We start from the raw sequence: 7,459 nt of genomic DNA on the forward strand, positions 1-7,459 counted from the left end.
TGTAAAAGTGCGGAAAACATCAAAGGTTACACTAAAGGCGAGTCGGATCCAAGTGATTCATCTGGTCTATCTGTTTTATTTTTATTTTATTTTTCAGCATTTTTAGTTTTTATTTTCATGTTTAAAACTTTTTCTAAACTTTTGATTTGATTAGACGTTGAGGATAAACCAGTACTAAAAGCTCTTGTGTCCTTGGACGACCTCGGTATCTTACCAACGCTATACTACACTCACGATGGGTGCACTTGCCCATATGTGTGTTTAGTGTTAGTAAAATATCGTGTTTCATAAATTTAAAACTTGACTAAAGTGTTAAAAAGGGCTTAAAATATAACTAAAATTATATTCACACCAACACACATCACTTCCCGTACAATCCTTGCTCTTGACTCGATCTCCAATCGTCCTATTCTTCATAATGATGTTATATCCGCGCAACCTGCATTCACCACATACATACACAATATTAAGATTTGGTGACGTCATTCCTAAGTTAATCATACTCAATCAAATAACCACTCCGTATTCCTTCTTCTCGTGCTAATCTTGTTCAAATCAGCTTTCCATGTGCAATCATGCATTCCAATTCCTTGAACCTTCTCAAGGCCCTTTATAGTGTACCTGCATTCTCATTTCATACTCATTACAAATCATTAGCAAGCGTCAATACTCACATCGTAATGAAACCTTTCCTACATACATTTATAGCAACTTACATTCATACATGCGTACATACCTATGAGTTCCTGCTTACCACTTAACCTCATATACTTATACTAACATGTGATATTCACGGCTTTTCATAATAATAATTTAATACATAATGTAATGCATACTTACTCATTTCTAAACACGTTCACCTATAAATTTCATCTCTAACATGTAAGTAAACCCGTACTTGTACTATCCGAAGTCTCATAACTTTTACTTGTGATCAACATTTCATAAATCATGAAACAATTAGTCTTACGTAGTTTAAAACATGTTTAAACGAGTTCGCAAGACAAAACAATTTGAAATAATAATTTTTGCCAGCCCAGCATACCGTCGCGTCGCGCGACGGCTCCTTGCCTTTACTGTCGCGTGGCGCAACCCCCCATATTTTCCAGATTGTTTGCTGCTGAATGCAGCAATTTCCAGCAAGACTAAACTTCACAAAAACGGACATAACTTTCTCGTTTTTGATCTGTTTTGCATCACATTTCTTCCTACGTGATCGTAAATTGGTCCTCTATCATAAGGACTCAAATTCTAACATCCGGACTAGGGAATTTTCTTAACCTATAAGCCTTCGACTAAATATTCAATTACGAATTATTCGACCCGTTCATGTTTTTAGTATACAACTCATATGTTTAAACTTAAAATTCACATGAACGTTATAACTACAACACTTTTACATTATCTGGAGTATCGTACTTGGGGTTTATTAACCCGATTCCCGATACATGTTAAACTTATACGTTTCAAAATAATCTATGTAAATGAACTTTATCAACACAATTTCTTTACACGAAATTGTCCCATTTGGTCATAACTCAACCAAGTCCTTTGCCCATTAACCCGCGCCTCCCCCGTTTCTTGGTTAGCGCACTTATGAGAATTTCTACCAGGATTATTCTACCGTCGCCTATATTTATGCCACCATTCTTAATGAAATAAATCCTTATTTTGACCCGTTGGTCAACATAGCGAAAACCTTCACTTCTAAATAACCAAACCCTAATAGGCTTCGATTATCATGCTTAATTAAGTGACTAGTATATGACTTTACTTTAATAGTCAAAGAAGTGATTCGGAAACCACTTCCTTAATGCTACAATTTGATATCATCCTCATTGACGCATTTCAACATAATCCTCTAACAATTATCATAGAATTAATTTCGTTACTACTAAAGAGGGAGTCCGAGAGTTTACTTACCTCGTGCATCCGAATTTACACATAGCTTCCGTAGTTACCTTCGACCCATGGCGCTTCCATGTTTGTGTCGATGTTGACATGACTCCTATCCGTACATGTCATCACATTCATAAAATTGTTAGCTTACATACATTTATTCATTCGGATTTCAAGTCATGCAATATTTGCCTTTCGTTAGTTCATTAGTGTACATATAAGATATGTATCATCATACTTCATTGTTGTCGTTCATGACACATAATTTAGCTAGTTCATATCGCATAAATTCTTGCCTACAAATTTTTACCTTCTTTAGATTACGCCATTACATTCACGCATCATTCGCATCCTATAACATATCTCACAAGATAACAGTTTCATACTTTTCTTATACAATGTAGACCTCCTAATTCATCCAGAAATTACAAATTTATCATTCAAGCATTTAGTCGAACACTTGGTGTGCATACGACATTTTAAACACTATGTACATGTATGATATGCATAACCTACTAGTTCTTTTCACAAGGATCAATTCAATCAAATTTCACACAGTTTCTTAGTCTACAATCAAGTTCATCCAACACTACTCTAGTGTTTATACATTCATGCTTCAACTTCACATAACTTTGACTATCATAAAATCACTACATACTACCATACCACTAGAACAAAATGGGTTTCACTCAAGTTCTTCAATTTCATCAAATGCGAGCAAGATTCTCATTCTACATGATGATACTAATTCACATACAAATCAATTTCATACAATTTTCACAATTTGTTCAACACCCACTAAATCATGAAACACTAAAACATAAAATTGAACTCACCTTATGATCAATACACTTAGATTAAAGGGTATCTAGACCCATGCATTCGATTAGCCCTTGATTCCCTTTTCAATTTGATGATTTTAGGTTGTTAGGGTTTTAGCTCTTCCTTGGCTCCTGCTCTCGATCGCACGCCCAAAACCCAAACACTGACTAATTTTTTTTTGTCAAGTGTTATTTAAAACACTTTTCCCTTTTAACCCCTCAATCTTTTAAAACATGTCATTTATTTCATTTCACATACTAACTTGGTAAATTTCATGTGCACATAAGTTTTAGAATTTCCATAACTTGTAAAACTTAGAAAATGGTAAAGTAAATCTATATTTACCACGTCTTATCATCTAAACATTAAAATTTTAATATTATTGTAAGTCCCGTTTAACCGGATCTTTCAATGATATCAAACAACCTATTGATTGTGCGGAATCCAATCAATAGGTGATTCAAGAATCAAAACGAAAACGAACAAGAACACCGAAATAACTTTTAACTCACACACGTTTCGATTACTTCAACAAGCAAAAACGTCTGGTATGAGTACACCACCACCAATCGCCTCCCACTCTCTGTTTCTCTGGAAATTCTGTAACTATGAATGTCCAACCCTAAAACAAGTAGAAATCTTGTTTATATACCTAGGCAAGCCCACTTCCCACATGGGCTCCCCTTGGGCCTGCTTGGCCCACATGGCCTAAAGCTTGGCCCAAGTGACCTGTAAAGGTCCAAAACCTAATACTGACTAACCCTGTAAAGCCCAGTTCGTAACCATAGTCCGTTGTATTAATTTGATGCGTCAGTCTCACACTTTAGGGCCTAACAATCTCCCCCTAGACTGATGCCATCAAATTGTCTTCATAACTTGAATTCAGCAACGTCTTCAACGAAATCTATGGTTGTCTCTAAGCTGTAGATGTTGTGGAAGTTCTTGACTTCTGAACTCTCAGCACTGGGTCTCTTTCTTCAGCTTTTGTGGTTAGCCTCATATCAGGATCACGATCAGCATTTGCTTGAAAATATCTTTGTCAAAAAGAATGTGAAAGGAGGATTCTCAGCAGCTCTTTTCTTCTTCAGTCTTTGTCTTTCAAGCAGGTTCACGGTACTTCTTCAAATGTACTTTCACTGTCAGACGGCGTCTCGTATCCGGTTCTTCTAACTCAGGTACATCTTGTTGTTGTGATTCTGTAGGCTTCTTCAGCAACTAACAGCATCTCAGTCTTCATCAACCCCTGTTCTTGATTGAAATCAAGTTCTGCACATGCTCACACACTCATAAGCAAACATTTCTTATGCAACAGGGAGAGTACCACATGAACACTAGGTACATCAAATTTCACAATTTAAATTCTTTCAATTTTTGAAGATCAGTCAAACCTTCAAGAACGGTTATATTTTTAAATTTAAGAACACAAATAAGCACACTATTTTTGGATTTTTGAATTTTTTTTTAATTTTTAATTCTAAGAACTAAAAGAAATAAAAATCTCAAAATATAAACAACTACCATAATATACAATTACAATTGCAAATGGGATCAAAATTCGTTCTCAGGCAGACTAAGGAACACTTTTCAATACGAGCCTAATCAAACTGGTCTATGCGATTGCCAATATGTTTGTCCACTTAAACTTTAACGCTCAACTTTTAATTTTCAACTTCGTGATATGCTTAAGGTGATATTATACTATTATACCCGTGTGTCCCATTCCAAGGCATACCCCCGCGATCAAGGTAAGCACAACGATTCATCGTAACAGGTGAGTATACTGATGTCATCCTTTAAGATATCCTGACTGTGCAGTCTGCATGTAATCTGATTTATCATGTTTTGACTTCTTAACAATGAACACCCAAATAAATACTAATCAAATCCCGGAAATATAAACAGCACACACTATCATGCAAGTATCTTCCCTACCACATATTTCACAAGTCCAATCCAGATTTCTGAAATCTTAACTGGGAGTAGGTTGAGAAAAGAACAGAATAGATCTTTTGCAGAGATGGTATAATATACAGATCAAATGAGTTTTTCTCAATTTGATATAGGTTTATTGGGGTTTCTTTTGGGCACTAGAGGGCCTCTTTCGGGTGTATTAGATCTATAGCGCGACAACGTACAGCTAGGTCAGCATGTATCTGGATGCAGCAGAAGCTGTCGTTGCCTAGCACCTCCAGGTCAGCATATATCTGGATGCAGCAGAGGAGGTACACGACTTTTTCAGAGAAGATTTCAGAATTAGATCAAAATTGTGTGTATCGGGAAACATACAGACATTCAAATAGATATGAGCTAATTCCAAGTGACTTTCTTTCCTGGGGTCATGTACAATTTTAGTTCTAAGCAGAAAGACAGCCAAGATATCCCCGGATGATTCAACAATATAAAGACCCGAAACCTCAGATGTTGGCTATCTATCAATGCAAGATTTAAGACCATGAAATCATACGCCGTTGGTATGTTACCCACATGGTGCATAGTTCATTATGTTTATATCACTCAGTATCTTTTATCATGTTGAGCGTCAAGCCTATCGACATATCGCAGTAGATCCTAGTCTTTTCAGCTATGGCACCTTACATGTGTTAGTCAAACCCTTTAACACGAACATTCATTTCACTTCCCATATCATGCAATCTTTCTTTTTGGCTTTTTCATTTTTCTAATGTTTTTGTGTTTTTCTCATTTTCTCCCCCTAAACTCTATATATGTCTCTCTCTCTCCCCCTAAATTTGTGTATAAATCTTGGATTTTTTGCGCAAATTTACCATTTACGAGAGAAAGGATACTTTATATACAAAGTTATAAACTAAGAAAAAGAAAGAAAAATATTTTTGCTTAACCGTTCTGTCATCAGATTGATGACTAATCAAATTCAAATCAAAGTACTGAATTTAAACGGTACCTTGCTGATCATTTCTTACTTCTCTAATCTCCTCCAAAGGAAACATATCATCTGTAAAAAAAAATTTGAACTTTTTGCAACAGTGAAATGTTACCCGTTTTTATCTCTGGAACAACCGCTATCAACATTCCAGAGATTGTCAACAGCTCCTCCTTGGTTGTTCCTGAAAATTAAGGAGATTAGTAAGACATGGGTACCCAGGCCATCGTGGTCCTGGGATTTCCTGAAGCATCAAAGGAAGACACCTCTTTTAAACACAAGTCCCCTTTCGTTTCAAGGATTGGAGTTGTAGCTGCTTTTTGTTTTGCTCTCCAAATTTGTTTAGGCTTTTCTAGTTTCTTAGATGCCTTTGGCAAAACATTTGGCTTATCAACCTTGTTATTTTTTGAAATTTTTGTAGGTTTCAAAGCTTGTTTTCTTTTTTGCTTTAGCAGCATTCCAATCCCCATCAGAAGGTTTAACCGTGGGATTCACATTCTTCATTGCCTTAGGTGAAGATACCTTCATTGGCTTAGAATGGTAGTTGCCCTTTGGTGTAACCCTCTGATTTTGGATATAGTAGGGTACGTAGGGACGATTTGTGCAGTTCCGAGCAATGTGACCAGCAATGCCGCAATTGAAACATGTCTGTCTCTTCACGTAGAAGGCATTCTGATCAGCTCGTGTAGCTCTTGCAGGCCCTGAAGGATGAACCGATCCTTTCTGTGCTTGATTTTCTTGCACATTTCTTGCAGACGACGATGAATTTGGATGCCTATACTTGTCGTTTGCAGGGGCCTTCTGTGGTGGAGATTTCTTCTGAGTTTTCTTGTTTTGAGTAGACTGCACGTCATGTTCAGAAATCTCACCAGTCTTTCCGAAAGCTTTGTTAGCACAGTCAAATGCATATTTTTCACATTTGCCATTACTGACTGGCTTAACAAAGGCATTTTTCATATCACGGGCCTTTTGAGGACTATTGCTGCCCGTTGAGGACTGTGGAGAGCCTGATCGTCTGTGATGTTTAGGCTTCTTATTTCCACGTCCTTTACCTGCTTGCTTTGGCTCTTGTTGCTTGATCTGAACCTTTTCACCACTAACCGAAGGTTCAGATTGTTCCGCTTGCGCATTTGGAGCCTTTTTCACGTCTGTCTTCTCTTCATCCTTCATGTCATCAGCTTTGACAGAATCCGAGAGTTTTGGTTTGTCGGAAGAAATACCAGAAACTGTAGCAGAATCATTTGACGAGTTATCAGCACATGAACCATTTGTGTTCAAGAATGGTTCACTGGCAGCTTTGTTTTTGAAAGAAGTCTCCTGATCCATTTGAGAGTGTGTTTCAGTGGTCCCACGTGATACATTATCAGGAACATTTACAGAAACAGTTTCAGAAGAATAATCAGAACATTGTTGATCTTCACTCTCACTTTCATTTGTTTGTTCAGCTTCAGTTGCTGTTGAACAAGAAACATCACAATTATTATCAACTGAAAAAGAACCAAATAACGACGTAAAAAAATTTGGTCTAAAAACAGATTCAGAAGCTGTTTCATTTATTGAGTTTTCAAAAAAAACTGAATTTGCATCTGGTTCATTCCCAAATATATCTCCCCACATCACTTCAGGTACTTCAGGTACTTCATCTGCACATGATGAAGAAACGTTAGGATCAAAAATACCCTTGGACTCAAAACAGACTGGTTGAACCACCTGTTTTTCAGCAGGTTTGACATCAACTGATGACTTATTGTTTTTGGGACCATATGTCATTTTGCTTTCATTCATTATCTCCTCCTCAGTCATGGGCAAGTAAGTATAATTGTCATTATACGGAGGAGG

The 7,459-nt window shown here is 36.8% G+C and overlaps 1 long non-coding RNA gene across 1 annotated transcript; it reads right to left on the minus strand.

Annotated features, from left to right (window-relative positions):
• Positions 1-329: 329 nt before the first annotated feature.
• On the minus strand, positions 330-2,873 carry LOC110934695. Its single transcript, XR_002588555.2, has 3 exons — positions 2,736-2,873; positions 1,924-2,008; positions 330-621 (listed from the first exon to the last, which is right to left on the minus strand). It is a non-coding gene; the product is annotated as an uncharacterized LOC110934695 (long non-coding RNA).
• Positions 2,874-7,459: the final 4,586 nt, after the last annotated feature.

This window comes from Helianthus annuus, chromosome 4 (genome assembly GCF_002127325.2).
Source record: "Helianthus annuus cultivar XRQ/B chromosome 4, HanXRQr2.0-SUNRISE, whole genome shotgun sequence".
Classification (NCBI taxonomy): domain Eukaryota; kingdom Viridiplantae; phylum Streptophyta; class Magnoliopsida; order Asterales; family Asteraceae; genus Helianthus; species Helianthus annuus.